The sequence below is a fragment of the Petaurus breviceps genome, unplaced genomic scaffold (assembly GCF_028583685.1).
Source record: "Petaurus breviceps papuanus isolate PSGF00001 unplaced genomic scaffold, PetGlider_PUasm1.0 419, whole genome shotgun sequence".
Classification (NCBI taxonomy): domain Eukaryota; kingdom Metazoa; phylum Chordata; class Mammalia; order Diprotodontia; family Petauridae; genus Petaurus; species Petaurus breviceps.
The window spans coordinates 13,836,447-13,860,839 of NW_027186324.1; the positions used below are offsets into that span (position 1 = coordinate 13,836,447).

The 24,393-nt window shown below is 35.3% G+C and overlaps 1 protein-coding gene and 1 pseudogene across 1 annotated transcript in view; both read right to left on the reverse strand.

Annotated features, from left to right (window-relative positions):
* Nucleotides 1-24,393, reverse strand: part of EPHA6 (EPH receptor A6) — an 862,386-nt gene that overhangs the window by 395,754 nt on the left and 442,239 nt on the right. The gene's annotated exons all lie outside the window — the stretch shown is intronic.
* LOC138171275 (ras-related protein Rab-11B-like) lies at nt 745-1,879 on the reverse strand (annotated as a pseudogene).

The window sequence follows — 24,393 nt, forward strand, 5'->3', positions numbered from 1 at the left end:
GGTATGGGAGAAAATATGGGAGAGATCAGATTGGAGGTGGGGATATCCTGTGGGACTGCTGTTTTGGGGGGATGGGTGGGGGGAAAACGGGGAGAAAATTTGTAACTCAAAATCTGGCGGAAACAAATGATGTAAATCAGCAGTTAATAAAGCATTTAAATTAAAAAAAAGAATCAAAGGGTGAGGGAAAGGGTCGAGATGCTATGATTTGGCATAAATCTTACAAAATGTATAAAGAATCTATGTTTTGCTACAATAACAAAACCCAAAAACACTAAGTGCAGTTATATACAAAACATGAGAATATTGCTTCCCTTGCAAATGGGTTTCAGGCAAGATGGTGAGTTGGAAAGGGAATGGTGGGCAGAAGGGACATTAACAAGGGCCTGCACAGGCTGAAGCTGGTCAGGGTTCTGGGACAGGAGGGAGAGCCCACAAAGGAAGGGCCGGCACTTGCTGGACGTTCTGGATGAGAAAGAGGATTCTCTCTGGTGGTTGACAAATCATTCCATCATCTCAGCCTGCCCCTGGGTTCCCAAGGAGCCTCTGCCCTGGGACAAGAGATACCCAGCAATGACTCTCCTTAGAAGCAGGCCCAGAGGCTAGCCACAAGTGAGGGAAGAAAGTCTGGGGTTAGTGTTACCAGCAGCCTTACCATGGGTCTTTGGCCAACAAATGAGAACCCCAATGCTCATTGCAGAATCCCAATTGGACACAAGAAGACATCTGAGGAAAATATTTTTTCCTCTTTAATTTCAGCATACCTCCTCCCTTCCCTGCTCCCCATCTCCCCCATAGATCTAAGGGTCTTTGAAAAAGTTGGGCTAAATGCAAAAGCAAATCAGTGTAAGTATGTCTTCCTTCAGTGGTGATAAATGAGGTCTTGGTTCCTCCTTCTCCTCCCACCAATCGCTAGACAACCAAGTGCCACTGCGCAGGGGAGCAGTCAGGGCTCACCCTCTGGGGGCAGAGCCTGTATGACCAGGTCCAAGGTCAACCCACTCCCCTGGGACCCTGAGAGGAAAGGGGTGTTGGGCCTACAGTTAATGCTCAAAAATGGACGTTGGGGATGGGGGAAGAAACGAGGATGACAAAGAGTCATTGAATCACAGGAGACAACTGCAAAGACGTGCACACACGTTTCTAAGGTTTCTAACCTCACACAGCGAGGTAAGGGCAGGCAGGGAAGGCGCCTCTGGGCGCAGTTGGTCACAGGTTCTGGCAGCACTGGAGTTTGTTGTATTTCTGTCCATCAGTGGTGGGGGGGCACACTGATGTCTACTACGTTGTTGCCAGGAGATTCATCACATGCAGAGCAGTCAGCAATCTGCTTCTGGGATACGATGCAGTAAATCTCTGTAAGAATGTTCTTAAAGGCTTCTTCCACATTGGTTGAATCCGATGCTGATGTCTCAATAAAAGACAAATTGTTTTTCTCTGCGAATGCCCGGGCCTCATCAGTGGGCACAGCACGGAGATGGCGCAGGTCACTCTGGTTCCCCACCAACATGATCACAATGTTGTTGTCAGCATGGTCACGGAGTTCTTTCAGCCAACGTTCCACATTCTCATATGTCAGGTGCTTTGCAATGTCATAGACCAACAGGGCTCCCACAGCCCCTCCACAGTACGCTGACGTGATTTCCCGGTAGTGCTCCTGACCAGCTGTGTCCCAGATCTGGGCTTTTATAGTCTTCCCATCCACCTGGATGCTCCTGGTAGCAAACTCCACACCGATGGTGCTCTTACTCTCCAAATTGAATTCGTTTCGAGTTAATCGTGAAAGGAGATTGCTCTTCCCCACCCCAGAGTCACCAATCAGAACAACTTTGAGCAGGTAGTCGTATTCATTGTCCCGGGTCCCCATTGTCTCGGCTCTTCCGGCAAACGACTCTCCTTTTTACCTTTTTATGCCTTTCTTGAGTCTTTTATTTGAAGATAAAATTTTCTATTGAGCTCTGGTCTTTTCATCAGGAAAGCCCGGAAGTTGCCTATTTCATTGAATGTTCTCCCTGAAAGATTATGCTCAGTTTTATTGGGTAGTTGATCTTTGGTTGTAGTCCAAGCTCCTTTGTCACATGGAATATCATATTGCATCCCCTCCAATCCAGTTTGTAGAAGCTGCAAGGCCCTGTGTGATCCTGACTACAGTTCCATGATCTTTGAATTGTTTCTTTCTGACTGCTTGCAGTATTTTCTCATTGAGCTGATAATTTGGAAATTTGGCTATGATATTCCTTGGTGTTTTCAATTTGGAAACAGGAGGGGATCCATGAATTCTTTCAATGATTATTTTACTTTCTGGTTCTAAGGCCTCAGGACCATTTTCCTTGATGATTTCTTGAAAGATGAACTCCAGAGCCTTTTTTAAATCATGGTTTTTAGATAGACCAATAATTCTTAAATTATGTCTCCTGGATCTATTTTCCAGGTCAGCTGTTTTTTTTATGAGATATTTTACATATTCTTTTATTTTTTCATGCTTTTGATTTTGTTTGAATGATTCTTGATGTCTTATAGAGTAACCTTCACTTGCCAAATTCTAAGTTTCAAGGATAGTGCACTCCACCCCATTTTGTCAATTGCATTTTTAAAGGAATTATTCAATTTTTCTTCTCCCTCTAGTCTTTGACTTTTGAAACATCTTTGAATTCTTCCAAGAAAACCATTAGGACTTGAGACCAGTTCATATTCCCTTTTGAGGTTTTGAATTTGGATATATTGATGATGTTTTCCTCTTCTGAATTTCTGTTTTGATCTTCCCTGTCCCCATAGAAAGAATCTATGGTTATTGTCCATTTCTGCTTTTTGATCATGGTGTTTGCCTTTTTTACACTTTTAAAGTTGAGCTCTCCTCCTGGAGTATAGGGAGCATTGTCTCAAGTTTCTTGTGCTGGGGGCCAAGGGTCTGACTAATAGTTTTCTTTTCTGGGACCTCAGGTACTTACAGCTGGATGCTCTAGAGGTTTGGCAACTTAACTGGTGCTGAGCTGTGTTCCTGATTGTGGTGGCTGGCATGTGTTGAGGTCAGGTGCAGTTTTTCCAAGTTTACCTAGGGCTATACTAAAGCTCTCTGGGTTGGGGGCAGGTCCAAACCCTGGAGGTTTCCTCCTCCCCTCGGCTGCTCTAAAGTACAGCAATGTTTGACTGCTGGAGGAAGGCTGTCTGCCAGCACCTGTGGTGGTTTTCTGACTTGTAGTGAGATACTATGTTCCTGTATCTGTGCCAAGGAACATGAGGGTCCTAGTGTTAAATCTTGCCTGTCCCACCACCCTGGGGCTCAGGGTCTCCCCCTGGTTTGCTGAGGTGGGGCTTGCTGCTGACCTGCCAGGATGCCTTCTGTTCCATACTCTTCCCTTCTACTAGAGGGAGAGGACCCTTTCCCATTAATCCCCAATACCTCCCTGGCTAAAAGTCTGCTACACTCTGTAATTCTGCTGGTTTCTTTGTCCCAGGATTTTTCCTAGAGTCGTATTTTCTGAATTTTTAGAGATCAGTAAGGGAGAGTGTAAGGCACTTACTGCTTACTCTGACATCTTGGCTCCCAGAAGTCAAACTGCATATTATTTGGCCCAGTTATACCATTAGTAGGCATATGTTCCAAAGAGAGCAAATGAAAGGAAAGGATTGATAATTATATTAACAATTAATTATTAGCAATTAATAAAATTAATTCATCTTCAATTAATCTGGGCAACTTATATTTTTGTAAATTTTCATCCACTTCACTAAGATAGTCAAATTTATATGCAAACAACTGGGCAAAATAAATCCTAATTATTCTTTTAATTTCCTCTTCATTGGAGGTAGGTTCACTGTTTTCAATTTTGATACTCATAATTTAGTTTTATTCTTTCTTTTTTATCATATTCATTATCAATTTTATTTTTTCATTAAAGCAGCTTTTAGTTTTATTTATTAATTAAATAGTTTTTAATATCAATTTTATTAATCTCTCCTTTGGTTTCCATTATTTCTAATTTAGTATTTAATTGGGTACTTTCAATTAGTTCTTTTTCTAGTTTTTCAATTGCATGCCCAATTTATTGACCTCCATTTTCTCTAGTTTATTCATGTATGCATTCAGGGATATAAAACTTCCCCTAAGAACTACCTTTGCTGTATCCCACAAGTTTTGGTCTGTTGTCTCATTTTTGTCATTCTCTTGAATGAAGTTACCAATTGTTCCTATAATTTCTTGTTTGATCCACTCCTTCTTTAGGATTAAGCTACTTAGTTTCCAATTAGTTTTTAGTCTATCTTTCCATGGTCCTTTTTTGTATATGATTTTTATTGCATCATGATCTGAGAAGGATGCATTTAATATTTCTGCCTTTCTGCACAGAATTGTGAGGTTTTTATGCCTTAGTACATGGTCAATTTTTGTGTATGTGCCATGTACCACTGAGAAGAAGTTATATTCCTTTTTATCCCCATTCATTTTTCTGCAGAGATCTACCTTGAGTAGCGTCTCTAAAGTTCTATTCGCCTCCTTCATTTCTTTCTTGTTTATTTTGAGGTAATATTTATCAAGTTCAGAGAGAGGGAGATTGAGGTCCCCCATCAGTATTGTTTTGCTTTCTATTTTTCTTCCTTTAATTCCCTTGACTTCTCTTCTAGAACTTTGGATGCTATAGTGCTTGGTACATATATGTTAAGTAATGATATTGCTTCATTCTCAATGGTGCCTTTTAGCAGGATACAGATTCTTACCTTATCTCTTTTAATTAAATCTCTTTTTGCTTTTTGCTATATCTGAGATAAGTATTGCTACCTCTGCATTTTTGTTTTTTACTTTAACTGAAGCATAATATACTCTACTTTGCCTTTTAACTTTACCCTCTGTGTATCCCCTTGTTTCAAATGTGTTTCTTATGGACAGAATATTGTAGGGCTGTGGTTTTTAATCCATTCTGCTATCCACCTCTGTTTCATGGGAGAGTTCATCCCATTCACATTCACACTAATGATTACTATCTGTCTCTTTCCTTCCACCCTATTTCCGCTCCTATTTATGTTTTTGTTTCTTCCTTCTCCCTTCCCCTCCTTAAGAGTATTCCTTTTCACTACTGCCTCCCTCAGTATTCCTTCCTTTAGCACCCCCCTTTACCTACCCTTTCCCCTTACTACTATTTCCCTCCCTTCTAACCACCCACCCCTTTTTACCACCCCTTCCTTACCCCTCCTACTGCCTGTGGGATACAATGCATTTTTATACTTATTGGAGTATGTTATTCTGTCCTTGAATCCAAATTGATGGGAGTAAATTTCATACAGTGCTCCCCTCCCTCCCTTCTTTCCCTGTATTATAATGAGTTTTTTTTTTCATGTTTCTTTTCATGTAAGAATCCTAAACTTAACTGATTATTTTTATCCCTCTTTGAATCATAACTAATGAATATAAATGTCAGGTGATGTTCATCTCCCTCCCTCCTTCCCCTCTACTATATTATGTTTTTATGCCTCTTCATGTGGCAAAGTTTACTTTGTTCTGCTTCATCCTTTCCTTTTCTCCCATTTCACTCCCTTTGTACCTGTTAATAAGTTTTTTTATCATCATATTAGTTCATTTATACCCATGCCCTCTATCTATGCATATTTCTTTTAAATATCACTATAATAATATGAATTTAAATATTGACAGGTATCCATTTCTTATATGGGGATGTAAACTGGTTGCTCTTATTGAATTCCAAGTTATGTGCCTATGTTTGTCTTTGTTTACCTTTTTATGTCTTTATTGAGTCTTGTAATTGGAGATCAAATTTTATATTGAGCTCTGGCTTTTTAATCAGGAAAGTCTGGAAGTCCTGGATTTTATTAAATGATCATCTCCTTTCCTGAAAGATGATGCTTATTTTTGCCAGGTAGTTGGTCAGTGGTTGTAGTTCCACCTCTTTTTCCTTGTGAAATATTAAATTCCAGTCCCTGCAGTCTTTTAATGTAGAGGATTCTAGATCCCATGTAATCTTAACTGTAGTTCTATGATATTTGAATTGTTTCTTTTTGGCTGCTTGTGGTATTTTCTCCTTGACCATGTAATTCTGAAATTTGGCTACTACATTTCTTGGAGTTTTCAACTTCAGATAGCTTTCAGGATGAGTCTGGTGCATTCTTTCAATAACTATTTTACCCTCTGGTTCTAGGACCAAAGGACATTTTTCTTTGACAATCTCTTGGAGGATGTAGTCCAGGCTGATTTTTTCATCACGGCTTTCTGGTAGAACAATAATTCTTAGGTTATCTTTCCTTGATCTGTTCTCCAGGTAAGTTGTTTTTGCAGTGAGTTATTTTACACTTATTCTAAATTCTCAATCTTTATGTTTTGTTTGACTGATCCTTGATGCATCATAGAATCCTTAGCTTCAATTTGACTGATTCTAATTTTTAGTGAATTATTTTCCTTGGTTAGTTTTTCAAGCTCCTTTTATATATGTTCAGTTTTCATTTTTAGGGAGCCATTTTCTCCAGTTGGATTTTGAACCTCCCATCCCAGTTCATCAATTTTACTTTTTGAGGATTTGTTTTCTTCAGTGATATTTTTTTTTGAATTTGGTTGCTGGAGATTTAAATTTATCTTCTACCTCTTTAATTTGGCTTTTAAAATCTTTCTTGAGCTCCTACAAGAATGCTTTTTTGGGCTTGAGACCAGTTCATCTGTGGTCTCAGGTGTGGGTATAGAGTTCAAGTTGTCCTCTGAATTTGGTTGTTCTTACTCACTATTATAGGACCTTATCATTCTTGATTTCACATATGCCTTCTTGCCCATTGTGATAGCCTATGTCCTGAATTTTTAGAGTGGATGTCTGATTCTGTTGTGCAGATGTATCGTGCTTCTCATGTTGATAGTTAGAAGTTTTGGTGTTAACTTTGTGTGCTATAGCCTCTGGGTGTCTAGACTGAGGCCAAGGCCAGTACTCTCCCTGTTTCCACTGAGAGTAAGAAATAAGAGAAGTGGAGGAAAAATTGGGAAGAGAAATGAGAACGATGCAAGAAAATTATGAAATGAGAGTCAACAACCTGATTGAAGAAAATGGCACCTTAAAAATAGACTAACTCAAATGGCAAAAGAGGCTCAAAAAGGCAATGAGGAGAAGAATGCCTTAAAAAGCCAAATTCATCAGATGGAAAAAGAATCTCAAAAGCTCACTGAAGAGAATCATTCCTTAAGAATTACATTGGAGCAAATGGAGCTAGTTACTTCTTGAGAAATCAAAATACTATTTAACAGATCCAAAGAAATGAAAAAAAATGAAGGCAATGTGATATATGTCATTGGAAAAACCACTGACTTGTAACTTAGATCCAGGAGAGAGAATTTAAAAGTTGTTGGACTACATGAAAGTCATAATCAGAAAAAGAACTTAGAAATCATCCTTCAAGAAATTCTCAAGGAAAATTGCCCTGAGGTTTTAGAATCAGAGGGCAAAATAGAAGTAGAAAGGATCCACTGATCACCTCCTGAAAATGATCCAAAAAGGAAAACACCTAGGAATATTACATCAAGGTTCCGGAGTTCCCAGATCAAGGAGAAAATATTACACACAAGCAGGAAGAAACAATTTGAATATTGTGGAAAAACAATCAGGATAAACCAGGATCTGGACTTCCACACTGAGGGATCGAAAGGCTTAGAATATGATATTCTGGAGGTCAAAGGAGCTGGGTTCAAAACCAAGAATCATCTATCCAGCATAACTGAGTATGATGTTTCAGGGGGAAATATGGTCATTTAATGGAATAGAGGACGTTTAAGCATTCTTGATGAAAAAAACAGAGTTGAATAGAAAATTTGACATTGAGATACAAGAAGCAAGAGAAGAATGAGAAGGCAAACAGGGAAAGGAAATCATAAGAAACATATCAAAGTTGAACTATTTACATTCCTACATGGAAGTATGATAATTGTAACTTATGAAACTTTTCTCAGTATGAGAATAATTGAAGGGAATAGAAATGCATATATATATATATATATATATATATATATATGCACACACACATACATATATGTCTATATAGGAGAGTATATGGGCATTTGAATAAGTATGTATGTGTGTATATATTTGTACAAGTATACTTAGACAGAGGCCACAAGACCAATTTAATAGGAAGGGATGGCACTTAAGAGGTGAAATTAAGAGGTGAGAGAGGAATATAATGAGAGGAAATGGGGAGACACAGAATGCGGTAAATTATCTCATATAAAAGAGGCAAAGGAAACTGTTACAATGGAGGGGAAGAACAAGAAGGCAAAAGGGAATGAGTCAACGTTATTCTCATTGAATTTGGCTTAGGGAGGGAATGACATACACACTTAATAAGGTATCTCACCCTACAGCAGAGTAGGGGGGGAGGAAATGAGAGGGGGGATGATGGAAGACAGAGCAGAGTGGGGGGAGGGAATTTGGAAACACCCACTTTGGAAAAGGAACAAGATCAAAGTAGAGAATAGAACAAGTTGGTAGTGGGATAGGATGAAGGGAAACATAGTCAGTCTCTCACAATATATCCACTATGGAAATTTTTTGCATAGCTACACATGTATAAACTGTATTGAATTACTTATCTTGCCAATAAATGTGGGTGATGAGGGAGAAAGGGAAAGAATCTGGAATTCAAAGTTTTAAAGTCAAATGTTTAATATATATATATATACATATATCTTTATTATTATTATTTTACATGTAACCTGGAAATAAGATATAAAGGCACTGGGGCATAGAGATCCACCGGTCCTTACTGGAAAGTCAGAGGAGGTAAAAGTCAGGATGGGGTAAAATATGGGAGAAAACAGATTGGGGGAGGGGATATTCAGTGGAATTGTTGTTTTGGGGTTGTGGGTAGGGGAAAATGGGGAGAAAATTTTTAACTCAAAATGTTGTGGAAATGAATGATAAATCTAAAAATTAAAAAAGAGAAACAAAAGAAATATTTAACAAAATAAATAAAAATACAATTTAAAAAAGAGAAAAGAATTGGGAGTCAACAACCTGGAAATTAATGATGTAAACTAAGTAATAAATATTATAGAAAAAAATACCATTCTTAAAATAAACAACCTTGGAAGCTTAAGAGCTCTGATAAATGAAATTATGAGCCATGATTCTAATGAACCAATGCTTTTGCATGGTACACATTTCCTGACAGAGATAATGGCCTAAATATACAAAATGAGATCCATTTTTTAAATGACCAATATGGGATTTTATTTTGCTTGACTACATATATTTCTTAAAAGAGCTTCTTTTTATTTTTTAATAGGGAAGGAGGTGGAAAGGCGGGATGATAAATGATTGTTAATTGAAAAAATATTTTTAAAAGAAAAAAGAAAATATTTTTAGTCTATACATCAGTCACTGTCTTTTGTAGAGAATGAGGAGTTCTTTGAAGAGAACCAGGGCTTCCTAAACTTTTTCCAATCATTATACCACAGTTAGAGAATTGCTAACTAAGATACTACAACTTATTTCAGTATAACACATACTGGCTCTATGTCCCTGGCCAAGTTACTAACCTCTCAGAGCCCTAGGTAGTTCTTTGAAAGTGTAAATTACAGTGAAAATGCAAATCCATTAGTAGAGCATATTTCTTCAACTAAGAGTATCCTGTAAAATGAAATCACAAGTCCTATACTTATCTCTGTATCACTCTTTTAAATGATTAGTTACTTCATTACAAATGTAGACATGGGAAATAACAATGAAAGTATGTATTGGAAAGCATAGTTCAGGAGTAAGGAATGGTGGCATCAAAATACTTAACAGAAATTGTATTCCCATATATTATGACTGAATTCTTTGGGGAGATATTAGGGAGACATTAGATATGATGAGCACCAAGTAACAGTATAAAAATGAAAATTTTTTATCTTAACAAAGAGCCTTGAATTTTAGAGAGAAGTTAGGGTTAGAGGTATCAAAATATTACTCTTCTACATAGATCTTATATGTGAATGGATGCGATCTCCAAGGGATAGTAAAGAGGCAGAAAAGACAAAAACCAGAGCCATCTCCTCAGGGGAATACCTTTATTTATAGGAAACAGAAAAGGAAGAGGAGCCATTTACTTGTGAATGCAGAGATGAAGTGATCAGAGACTATTATCAGAGATTCTCAAGTTACTCTCAAGTTATCTTTACGTAAAAAATATACATCTTATTCAGAATGATAAATGTGTCTTCATGTTAAAAGTGTTCCAAATACCTAAGATGAAAACACAAATTTTTAAAGAGAAGACCCCAAACAAGAAAAGTTACATGCTAGACTAGTGTCCTAGAGACTGTAAATTCATTAAGGAAGGGTTTTTTCCCCAACGATATTATGATTCTCTAATATTTCCATTAGTGTATATATATATATATATATATATAAATTTTTTCCCTTTTACTTATTTTTTTTAATTTTAGGTCAGAATTGATTCTGCAAGGTCACTCCAACTTCAGGATATTTCAACTTAGCCAAATTCTACAGCACCATAAATGTTTTAATGAGTGTCAAGTGTATTCTTTGAAGGTATATAAAGCTATTAATAACTGAATAAGGAGTACATAATAATAGGTTGTTAACTCAGCTTTCCTGACAAAAGAACTAAGTAAAAGCATTTTGAAACTACACTGATAAATGAACTTAAATAATAAAAAGATGTTTTAGAAGAGAGGTTCATTCAAAAAAGACATCTTTAAATTGGTGAATTTAGGTGTCTTGATTTTATTAAAACAATCACAATGAATTATTTAATTACTCTTAATTTTATGTAGTATACAATTTTGTAACTATATATTAGTATAAGTAACTAAAGTTAATTATAGAAACTAAAAATTTGCAAAAATAAAGAGTATTCTGTCTATTCCATGGGATTTTACATTGTAAAGAAGCCCAATGATTTTTGTTTTTGTTACACAAATTATTCATATTGCAGAAATTCTTTTGTCCTCACCTCTCATACTCAATTGATCCATTCACTTCAAGGTCATAAAGAAACATATCAAAACAAAATATGTGATATATTTTTTCCTTAAAGTGAGTACACACCTTCCAAATATAGAGAAAGATCAAACTTCAAGACTAATATAATTCTTTCTATATGTAGATTCAAAAAATAAACTCATAATTCTACTGTAAATGTTTTGTAAATTGGAGTTTTGTAAGTTGCCTGGATAGTGATGATTTTGAAATCATGTGTAGAACTGATAAACTCATCAGTTTACCAACAGATTTCACAAAGCTTACTTGTGGTGTATGTTTTCTTTTAAAACCTGAATTTAAAATTCATGCTTCAGTGAAACAAACAGTTATTCATGGAATTTGGAAAGTCATTTCGATGAAAAATATTGTGACATTGCTGTCCTTGATAATATTTTTTTCTTTTTATCTCCAGTGCTTAGCATAGTGCTTGGAACACAGTAGAGTCATAATAAACACTTGTTGACTTGAATTTTCTTGGGTCCCCTCCCCCCCTTAGATTTAGTTAAGAATGTAAAGAACAAGTAAATATGGGTATTATATCTGTCATTTCTGAAAAGTATGTTTTAATCAAGGTAAAATAACAGGAAAAGGAAAAAATATTCTGGATTTTTATTGATTTGATAACTTTAAAGAAAAGTTCAAAATATGCTCTCTTCATATAAATCCTAAGATTTATCATTTTTGACATGACCTAATTAACTTTAGCTGTCTTCAATATCGGTTGTCTTTTGCATCTCAGTCAAGTTCTTGAATTTAACTTCTTTGTTCTAGGTAGCAATCTCATTGAGATCAATCATAAGAAAATTCGAAAATTCTTAGCTTTGAACTGGATTTAATAAATGCCTTTGATAGAAATGTAATTTTAGAATTTCTTATGCCATTCAATGGAGCAGAAATGTATGGATTGCATTTTTAGAAAATCATACTTTTTGATATTCACAGTTTGGAAAAAATGTCATATTTACCTCAACATATTAAATAACTCTTCATCAAAGTACCATTAAAGCAATGTGATGTGGCACAGTGGTGACCCTGGATTCTCTGTAGCTGGCACATCGTAACCCTTATATACATGTTAGCTATGATGATGATGTACCATGAACTATTCTATGTAAATACAAAATACTGGGGAAACAAATGCAAAAATAAGACAATCCCTGGAATGTAAGGAACTAACAAACTAATGAAATAAATTTGGCTTTAAATGTACAGAATCATAGAAATTTAGAGACAGAAATGATTTTAGAAATAAGCTAGTCTAACACATCTGAATAAGAAAATCTTTAAAAATATCCATTATAAATGTTCTTCCATTCTCTTCATGGAGACTTTATCTAATGAGGGGCTCACAGCTTTTGAGGCAGTCTACACATTCATTTTAAGCTAACTCTATTAACAAGCTCGTCTTTTCCTTTTATTTTTCTAAGTCAAAATCTGCCTCTTGGGGAGGCCAGGTAGCACAGCGAGTAAGAGCACCGGCCCCAGAGTTGGGGATGACCTGGGATAGAATCCAGGCTCTGATACTTAGCACCACAGCCAGAAATAACTGGCCGTGTAACCTTGAGCAAGTTACTTGACCCCAATTGCTTAGGGGCTGCCAGTTGGCACAGCAAGTAAGAGCACCAGCTCCAGTGTCGGGATGACCTGGGATCGAATCCAGATTCAGACACTCAGCACCACACCCAGAAATAACTGGCTGTGTAACCTTGAGCAAGTTACTTAACCCCAATTGCTTTAAAAAAAATCTGCTTCTCTGCAACTCTTACCTATTAATCCTACTTTTAGTCCCTTGTTAATATGACAGACCTTCAAAATTTAAAGATAGCTCTTATATTATATGGGGCAGCTGGGTGGTCCAGTGGATAGTGTGCCAGGCCTGCAGTAAGAGAGATTCTCTTCCTGAGTTCACATCTGGCCTCAGACACTTATTAGCTGTGTGATCCTGGGTAAGTCACTTAACTCTATTTGCCTTAGTTCTTCATCTGTAAAATGATTTGGAAAAGGAAATTGTAAACCAATATCTTTACCAAAGAAAACTTCAAATGGGATCATGAAGAGTTGGGCACAACTGAAAACAGCTCAACAAAATCATATCTCACCTCTCCCTGAACTGCCTTACTGTTTAATCATACTCAGTTACTTTGGCAAATACTTGTTTTTTTATGCTCCCCAATTATATCATCATCCTTTTCATCTTTCTAATAATAACAATAATAAAAATAATAAAAAAGATTTTTAAAAATACTTTAAGATCTTCACAATGCTTTAAACAAACTTCGTCATTTAATCCTCACAGCAACCATATGACATAGGTACTTTTATTATCCTCATTTTACAGATAGGGAAATTGAAACTCAGAGAGTTTAAGTAATTTTCCCAATATCATACAACTATTCAGTGTCATGAGATAGTCTCTTTCAAATATCAAACTTTTTTAACATAAGATTGAGGCACGAGATCAAATCCTCTAACAATACTTGCAGAAAAATGAAGAGTAACATTTTTTTTATAGTCTTCATTAAAAGATTAGAAGGGCATTCTATAGTACCAGAAAGGAGCAAATTGTCAAAACTTCTACTTAAATTGCTAACAAGGTTAAAAGTTTTTTTTTTTTTCTGGAATACATATTCTTGTTTTAGTTCAGCCTTCAATGGTTTCTTTTTGCACAATTTTGTCAGTGCCCTGGGGTATCAAATAATCATAATTGAGGAGAATTACAAAAGAATTCCCACATCTAAAGAATGATTATTTTTGAGTAATCAAAATAAAACATTGTATAGCTAGTATGAAGAGCAAAATAAAATGATAGAGTAAATAATTAGGTCCAAAAGTCCTATATGGGGGCAGCTAGGTAGCAGAGTGAATAGAACACTGGCCCTGGAGTCAGGAGGACCTGAGATCAAATCTGGCCTTGGACACTTAACACAAAAGCTAGCCGTGTGACTTTGGTAAAGTCACTTAACCACAATTGCTCTACCTTCCCCCTTCCAAAAAGCAAAAAAGAAAAAAAACCCACACTCAAAAAAACCCAAAACCAAACTAAACCAAATCAAACAAAAAGGCCTATATGTAGATGATTAGCTCTTATTCTCCTTAGCCCACCCCTACTGTTATTCCCCACTCCCCATCATACTCATTGAAAACACAGGTACATATTCTTGTAGTTTCTTACTGTTAACAATCATTAAACAACTACTGTGCTTATTTTAGAGGCTAATTTTTGAGGGATTGTGACACTACTAAAGGAAGAAGTCTCTTATTTGCTTCCTTATGGCAAAGTCATGTAGATTTCTTAATCTGTTTTTTTTTTTTCCTCCAAGAGTGGCCACTGTGTTCAGTAAGAAAGACAATCAGCAATTACTCTCTAGGTCATTCTAATATCAAATACAAAATCTTAGAAATCCCCTCTAAATAATTGAAGACAACGATTAAGATGATAAACAACCAGTCTCTTAATGGAGAGGTCTTTGGGGATATTAGGTATAGAACTTCTTTGATAGGTCTAAGGAACTTTCGGTGGTTTCTAATTGATTTTTCTGGGCAGATTTCCTTTTTTTAAACAGTAATTATATTAGTGTCATTAACAATGGCTCTTGCAAGGGGCCTTGATTTTCTCACCAAGGCAAAATTACATCTGGTCAGAAAAGCCTCATAATTATTACTTTCTTTTCAGAACAGAGACCTAGATTTTTTTTCTCCCTTATTTGAGAATGTAAGACATGTAAAACCTTCCCTTGAGGAATCAGCTTAATAATATCAGAGCAGGGAAATGAAGCTACTTACTACACATTGCTTATTATGAGGGACAGAGATTTTTGTTTCAATAGTTTAACTCCCAGAGCACATTTACAGTAATTATTATTATTTTAATTCCAAAGGTCTATGCATTTCCCTGGGTTATGAAGAACCCCTTTGCATTAAAAAAGAGTGGAGTTGCCACAGAGAAGTTTAAATTTGTAGAGATGTGTTGATCAGTAAGGATATTCAGCCAGTTAAGAATTCTGAGAAATGATTGAAGTACACAAAATGACTGCAATTTCATTCATGTTTATGAAATGCTTAAACGAATATCTGGGTTTTTTGGGAAATTTCTTGGAAAATAGCATTGTTTTATTCAGCTATTTATATAAAGACCATACTATAACAAATAGGAGAGAAAGTAGGGAAAGAGAAGAATAATGAACATATTTGCATATTGGACAATTCTTTTAACCAGTGACACTTATCTTTTTGGACTTGTAACATTCTGTGCAGGGCACCAAAGTTGAATGCATGTGCTGGTGTCAGGAAAAGTCATGTACCTGAGTTCTAATATGGCCACAGAAACTTACTACCTGTGTAACTCTGGGGAAGTCCTTTAACCCTGTTTACCTCAGTTTCCTCATCTGTAAAAAAGCTGGAGAATGGTAAACCACTCCAGTATCTTTGCCAAGAAAACCCCAAATAGTATTATTGAGAGTTGGACACAATAAAAAATGACAGAACAATGACAACATTTTGTGTGTTTAATTTCAACTTCACAGAAAAAAATGTTCTTTATGGTTCATCTCCTCAAATGGATCTGGATCTCATCAATCTAGAATTCTATTTAGTGGTACAGACATTTCATTCATTCCTGAATATTTTCTGCAATTTTTGTCCATGTCCATTTACAAATTTGCCACAGAAAGTCAACCCCATATAAGGACACCAATGAACACTCTACCTGTTCTCTCTCTTGCTTGTCCATAGTGAGATCATCATTTCCACATAAACTAATCATTTACACATACATCTAAACAATTCCTACATCTTTTGCTACTTTTCTTCTTGGAACTTCCTTATTGCAATAAATCATGACCTGCTTATGTCCCCTGTGCAATTCTCCATTGCCCTCTTTTGTGATATAGTCTTAAGAAAAACCCAAATCTTTAGTCAAGCTCCATTATTTATTAGTCATTCAAAACCACTGGTAGAATATTGACATTACATGGATTTTGAAAATTTTGATGAAAATAGATAATTTTGCTTTCAGAAATTATATATCTTGAAATAATATTTTGATATGTCAAAGAATTGTGACGGGGAATCACTGTTCTTGACTAATGTTTTAGTATTTCACTTGAATATTGAATTTTTTCCTACACATTTCTATCAATTATGAATGACTGCAGATAAAGTACATCCATTGTGAAACACTGAGGCATTTTATCTTTTTTGGGAAACAAGTAAACTCTATTCTCTTGGGAGCTGGTCAACATTAACTATTACATGTCTTGAAAGTGAAAACAGGTAAAAATTGTTAGTGAATTTTCTCACATCTCAGAAATATAAGAAAATCTGCTATTAACTGAACTTTTCTGTCTGTCTTGAAGTGGGAGCACCTGAAATTTCATAAGGATGTCCAACCTATAAATAAGTATCATATTCTATACATGGGTCTTATAATTATAGTATAATCTTTGTTATCTTTACCATTATCAAATCATCAAATTGGTAACACATTCTGATTTTCAAAGTGAATCCTTTTATTTTTTTATTTTTTATTTTTTTTTTGGAGGGAGGGAGGTAGGGCAATTGGTATTAAGTGACTTGCTCAAGGTCACATGGCTAGTTTTGTGTTAAGTGTCTGAGGCAGGATTTGAACTCAGGTCCTCCTGACTCCAGGGCTGGTGCTCTATTCACTGTGCCACCTAGCTGCCCCTAAAGTGAATCCTTTTAAATCTCAAATCAAGGTGGTGATGCCAAACAAAAAGAGTGTAATGATTTCTAGTACAGACTCACACCTCATTCCATTTAAGATACTGGTGAATAAGAAGGAAATTGTTGATGACCTAGTTAATATATTTTTTGTGCAGTCAGGAAGCAAATTATTAATGTATTTTGGCATTCTGTGCCTTTTGATATGCCCATAAAACAGTAGAAGTCTGAGGAGAGGAGACTTGACAATGTTTGATGGGAACATTATATACTTTTAGGAAGGGAACATATTTTCTCAACCTAGAAATGTTGGTCATTGAAGGGGATAGTATACTCTCCACAGAATTTGGAAGACCATTGGTTTAGCTGAAAAAAAGCATGCATATGTGACAAAAATATGACTACATAAGTTCCTACCGTGGATCAATAAGACAATATCAATAAGATATGAGAATGTATTTAAATAGTATTTTGCTATAAGAAAAGATGGAAAGTTTTAGAGAAACCTGGGAAGATGTGTGAACTGATGTGGAGTGAGGTGAAAAGAAATCAAAAACAATTTATACAATAACTACACTATAAAGATAAAAACGTTGTGATTTGCAGATAAAAACAATGATGATAAGAAGTATTAAAATGGTATACTAAATGCTTTTCCTCATTCTCCATACATGCCTTTCTGTCCTTCTGAGTAACCACTCTAGCTCAGAGATATATCCTAAGATATCCGCTGCCTCCCTCCCAAAAGTGGAGTGGATGAAACAATGTAGGACAAGTATGGGAACTTTTTATCTATCTTTTGTACCTCTTCCTTTCATACTGTCTGTGAAGAGTAAGTTTTCTCAGGTTTCTGGAAACCTCCCTCTCTCTCTCTCTTACTCCATTACTCCACATTCCCTCTCCTCTCCTCTCCTCTCTTTTCCTCTCCTCTCCTCTTCTCTCCATCTCCTGTCTGTCTCTCTCTTTCATTTATCAGGGCCATCAGTTATAATGTATTGTTAGGAAAATCACCAGATTTTAATTTTTACAGAATTTTTGCTGGGTAATCTGAGAATCAGTTTCCAAAATGGGAACAGGAAAAAATATAAGATAAAGAAAACAGGCTAGAGGAAATAAAGTAAGGCAAAAGCAGAGAAGAATAATTAGGGGCTCTTTGGAGTATTCCCAGACCACCCCCTTAAGTGGAAGGGCAATGTTATACTGCCAAGAGAAGAGCTAGAATGTTAACAACTCAAGTTGTCAATACTTCACGTAATGCTGTTAGATTTGAATAATGTCTTCTTAAATAGAAACTTTAGAGTGCTTAATCTAAAAGCAAAACATCTCATGTGATGTGCATAGCTTATATTTAAGAAGATACTTTGAAAGTAAAATCTTAATGGTACTAATTTTAAATGTTTATGTGCATTATTAGCATAAGCTGATGTCTAATTTGTAAGACTATGTTTCATTTCAAATGTTAAATGTTTTCAGTTTTTAGAAGAAGAAAACTCTTATTTTAAGCAGTTAATTACCCATTCCCAAATAAAATGCTTAACCTAAGTTTTTCTAAAGTCACTTCTCCAAGATAATAAATTTATGCTTTTGGAAGTAATTAGCTGATTTTATTTGTGTGTGTATGTATATGTATATGTATGTACGCGTATTTATATGTGTATACATATGTACATCTACATCTATGCATCTACATACACATCTGTATATACATACATACAAATATATATGTGTGTTTCCTCTGTGTGTGTATGTATACACACAGATGTACACATATTTAGAGAATCACTTCCTGCATTTAAAAAATAACATCTATATCTATCTTTACCCTTAAGAGATACTGAAAAATTACTGTGAGGGCTGAACTACAAATTGGGTAATTTTAACTAGATGGTGATATTCTAATTAGATAGTGAACTCTAACTCAAAGATTTCTTGGGCTATAGTAACCACAACTTCAGGGACATGCATTGTCCTTTGATTTTCATAAAGCAGGAAGTGACCTTAGAGATCAACCTAGCCCAACCACTCTCTTTATACTAATAAGCAATGGAAGTACTGGGAGCCACACAAGTAATTAGTTGCAGAGCTATAGGGCAAAAACACAGGTTCTCTTGCTGTGCTCAAGCACCTTTTCATCAAGTCATGATGCCTTTTCCTTCTAGTCACTCTTTTTTCTTCCATGTAAACCATTCTCTCTCTTGAAAAACAAAAACATACTCTAGTATCAAAAAAACACATTGACAAAAGGGAAAAAAATGTCACATAGCAATAGCATAAGGAGTGACAAAAAACTTAGAAACCTTTGATATGTCATCTCTCTCTTCATTATATTTATCAGCCCTATTATTATAATCTTCTTAGTCAATGTAAATTCAGTAACACATTCTAACTCTTTTACAGAGTTCTTCACATTCAACCATGACAGTCTGATTTATAACAACATCTGATCTTGTCTGTTTTGTTTGAATCATTATCCTGGTCAGTCATCTTTATGAATTAGCCTTTTGGAACGTCTCTGACTGTTGTTCTTTATTGTATTTTTAGCTATTGCTATCAGAACATCTGTTATTCTCTTTGTTCAGTATCCAATTACTATAGAAAAAAAAGATTTAAGTGTGGTGATTGCTCATCTCTCAGAAATTCCCATGACAATTTTTCCCCAATAAAAAAAGGCCTGATCACCTGAAGGAATTACTGCTTTTTGAACGCCTTTTTATTATACTTCTCATATTAATGAATAGAAAGGAAAGAAGTCCTGGTCATCTTGATCTTCACAGAAGTCTTGAACATATCTCTATATTCTTCACTACCTGGCTCCTTCCTCCTCTTCTAGTATCTTTACTCCATACCCTCTTCCCATAGACTGTTTTCTCTAGTTCCATTGGTCTACTTGCAGTTACTTCAGTGAGTCATTCATTCAATGACCATTTATGAAGCATCTACTATGTATGTTCCAGACACTGTGCTAAGCTTTGGGGATACAACAGAAGGCAAAAAGCAGTCCCTGCCCTCAAGGGAATCATAATTGGATGAGAGTCAACAAAGAAACACATATGTACAAATAAGATGTGTGCAAGATTAATATAGAATAATCAAATCAGGGAAGGCACTGGAATTAAGAAGGATAAGGAAAGGCTTCCCACAGAAGGTAAAATACCTGGGACTTAAGGGAAACCATAAAAACTAGGAGACATAGATGAGGAGGGAAAGTATGCAGGCATGGCAGTGTGTAAAGTCTGAGTGGGGTTCAGTTGTAAAGTGTTTTGAATGCCAAAAAGAATATTTTATGTTTATTCTTGTAGGAGATACTGGGGGCAGTTTCAGAAGACAGAAAGGGACATTTTTGAGAGATACTATGAAGGGGGAATGGTAAAAGTTTGAGAAATAGATTAGGTGTGGGGGTGAGAGATAGTGAAGAGTAAAGCATGACACTTATGGTGCAAGCCTGGGGGACTGGAAGGATGGTGGTGCCCTTAATGGTAATAGGGAAGCTTGATGGGAAAATAATGAATTTGTTTCCAATATAAGGGCTCCTAACCCGAGGTCTATGAATTTGTTTTTTTTAACAGTATAATTGGTTTCCTTTGCAATTGTATGTATTTTATTTTATGCATTTAAAAACATTATTTGGAGGTGTTCATAGGCTTCACCAGACTGCTATGATACAAAAAAAGGTTAAGAAACATTGTCATGATACTTCATCTCCCAACTTGATACTTTTGCTTTTTCCTTCTCTGATGTATGTGGAATGCTTCTCCTCACTTCTGCTTTTTATTTTTCTTTGTTTCCTTCAATACTCAGGCCAAATTTCATCTTCTTTTTCTGATCCCATTGATGTTAGTGCCTTCCCAATCAGTTTCTCTTTCTTTCTCTCTCTCTCTCTGTCTCTCTCTCAGTCTCTGTCTCTCTCTCTCTCTGTCTCTCTCTCTCTCTCTTTCTCTCTATCTCACACACACACATACACACATGCTGTATATACCTACTAATTTATATATTGTCTATCCCATTAGAATATGTGCTCCATGCTACAACATATTAAGTGCTTAATAAATGCTGATTTGGGTTGCTTATAATTAGGCTGGTTGTACTTATTTTTATCTGTAATTGTCTTCTGAAAAGATTATTGTTTAAAAGTCAAAGCTCTGAATGCAGTAATACTTAAGTAAAGAGACTTTTGTACTTCCAACTCTACAGAGGAAAAAAGATTCAGTTTAAACTTCTACTTAATAAGGGTAGCAATCAAGGTAAATATATGAAGGGTTAGTCAAGTGAAAGGTTGAAGTCTCAAGGCAAAAAAGTTAGCACTTTATGCTGCATCATAAAATTTAGAGGTAGAAGTTTACTTAGACATCCTCTGATTTTGAGATGGAAGAAATCTTAGAGCCATCATGTCCAAACACCTCACTTTATAGATGAAGAAACCAAGGCTGGTATCAGGTATTTGTCCGGACAACACAAGTAGTATTTGAGGCAATACTTGAACTCAGATCTTCCTGACAACAAGCCTACCTATTATTAAACCAACCAAATGCTTCAGGTCACTGAGTCCAACTTACTTATGAGGAAACTGAGGCCCATAGAGGGGAAATAATTTGTCAAAAGTTTTACACGTAGTATATGTGGCACTTAAATTATGTTCTTTGGAAAGAAAACAAGTTCTCTTTTCACTCTACCACACTCCTGTTGGCTAATATTTGCATGTTATTATTTAGAAGATTATTTATTATTTATTTTTCTTGTGATTGGTTGGGATGGGGATGAAAGTAGAGATGTATCTTTTTCTCCCAAATTAGCTTTTGCAAATATTATTGAGAATTCAATTGCTGGCATGTTAGGGTGCTAACCTTTCTGCTTGAAGTATTGATAGCATTTGGAATTTTATGTTAACGTTTCATTTGAGATGTTTTATTTCTCTGGTGTTTTTGTGAGAATTCTAGGATTATTATTATTATTTTTGCTTTGTTATGATATCAAATTAGGAATGGTGTGTTTGTGCTCTGGTTGTCCCCTAGACATATTCACTATTTTTTTCCCTGCAGGCAAAAATCTAAAAATACTAACTGCTTCTGCTTAAATTTGGGTAAGATTACTAAGTGTTAAGCAGTCATACACCTCATTCACACCAGTATCCCATATTATTACATTTAGTAATCTGAAATTCGGTTTCACCATTGGACTACTGGTATTTCTGAAGATGTAGCCATGGTGGAAGAAATCATGTTTTCAGTGAAATCATACAAATCTATTGAACTAAAATAGAGAACAAAAGTGTAAGTTTTCTGAGGGTCAATAAACAAACACTGACTCTGACTTTGACCTATGCTTGGTTGTAGGAGCTGTACATGGAATCCAAGGCAATGTGGCTCTGGGAGGGATGATGACAGAGTAAGAAAAATGAGTTATCTTAGAACAGCTAGGGTGTACTGCCAGTAACAAACCCTAATCTGCTTTCTAAATATGATCTTCCATGTGATAGTAAAAGAATATTTTGTAAACTCTTGTGAGCTGTGAAGCTAAAGTAAAATAGAAGAATTCAAAAAGCATTTAAAATGAGAAATAGCCCTTTTGGGAGTCAAGTGCATTGATTTCTGTTACCAATATAATTGTGCAATTGTTGAGTGCAACTGTTCTAGAAACATATGCAACATTTAAAAACTTTCATAATATTACCTGTGAGAAAATTAAATATTGCTCATGGATAGATAACAACCATCTAATAACATTTTATATTCTAAGAAACATTTTCTGAATTACAGAAATTTTTTTTCATAAACTTAAGCATAAAAACATAGAAAGAATAGAGGGGAAGTGAATCTTAAAACTAAAGAACATTTCATATCAGGGTTTTAATAGAAAAGTACACATTTTCTTCCTATTTTATATGCCATAGCTACCTTCATTAAGGCAGGAGAGATCATTAATATACAAAAGCGCTAGAAAGCCATAAATCGCTACAGTATTAAGTAAGCGTTTCAACTGTTTAGGAATGAAGAAGCATTTTTAAAGTAGGAGAGAGTGTGGCTAGGTGGCAGTGAATAGAGCACCAGCCCTGGAGTCAGGAGGACCTGAGTTCAAATTTGGCATTGGACACTTAACACTAACTAGCCGTGTGACTTTGGCAAGTCACTTAACCCAAATTGCCCTGCCTTCCCCCCTCCAAAAACCAAATAAATGAATGAATGAATGAATAGATAGATAGATAGATACATAGATAGATACATAGATAGATAGATGAATGAATGAATGAATAAATAAATAAACAAATAAATAAATGAATAAATATAATAGAGTAGGAGGGTGATCAAGGTTAGGATTTTGTAGATACTGAGGTTCATGTGTCTTTAGAAACAGGATGAGTTTAACTATTTTTGTTGGAAGCCTGAATGGGAAAATGTGATGTTGATTTGTGCATTTAACTTTTGCCAACTCTTGAAAATTTTATCTAAAGAAGATTCTAATTTAAGGGCTGAATCACAGTGGAAGAAAAATTTTAACATCAATTTTATCCTATCTCTGCCTTTTTTAATGTTTAAATGTATTAAGTGGGTAATATACATTTTAGAATGGTTATTTATTATATTTTTTTTTGGAGGGGGAAGGGCAGGGCAATTGCAGTTAAGTGACTCGCCCAAAGTAGCATGGCTAATAAGTGTTAAGTGTCTGAGGTCGGATTTGAAGTCAGCTCCTCCTGACTCCAGGGTGGATGCTCTATTCACTTTCACCACCTAGCTGCCCCTTAGCATGGTTATTTAGGGAAAGCCAGTCATTTAGGTACTTGTACTTTTTACCCAAAGCAAACATTGTTTTGAAATTTGTTGTATCATGTAATTTATGGGATACAGTTCCTTGTAGTTCATTTAAGTAAAAGGCAATACTATTTCACAGTTTTCAGATATAGATATATATATATATATGTATATATATATATGATTAATTTTTGTAATGCATGAATAGTTTAGGTATCTTTATATCCATTTTGAAGATAGAAAGTCTGAGACACCTAGAGAATAACTGAATTTCCTCAGGCCATAGGCTGAGGAAAGATTTATACTCAGGAATTCTTGACTTCCAGTTCTGTGCTATTGTAGATCATGCTATTCTCAAAATAAACTCCCCAAAATCCTCTTATTCCAGCCCTGAAATGAAACTACATGAAAAATTTATTCACACAGAAATAAATATTGCAAGGGATATATATATATATATATATTCTATTGATTGATACTTTCTTGGAGAATTAATGATTCTCTTGCTAAATATCATTAATAGTCTATAAGACTAAAGTTTCCTTTTCACTGATTGCTTATAAATACATTCATCTATCTACCTATCTATTTTATAGATTGAACATATGACTTGTTGGTATATAGAACTTTATTAAGAGAAAACTTCCTCTACCAGTTCAGATTAGTACCTTACCTGAAATTTATAGTCATAAAGCATTGTTTAGAGAACTGAAAGGTTAAATTATTTGTCCAGAGTTATATAAAGATACTACATTAGACACATACATACATATGTACAGCACAAATATACATAATATTTAGCAGTCAGTGAAAAGAAAATTATCATTACATTTATTGGAGGGGAGTACCCTATTCAACTCCTGCACTATATCAGAAAACCAGCTCTTTCTGAGTCTGTTTAGTACATTATTTGCATATAAAAGGGAACAGTATCTATAATCTGAGTCATCTATAAGGGACATCTTCTCTTTCAATGTAAATAACTAACCCAAATGCTAAGAGTT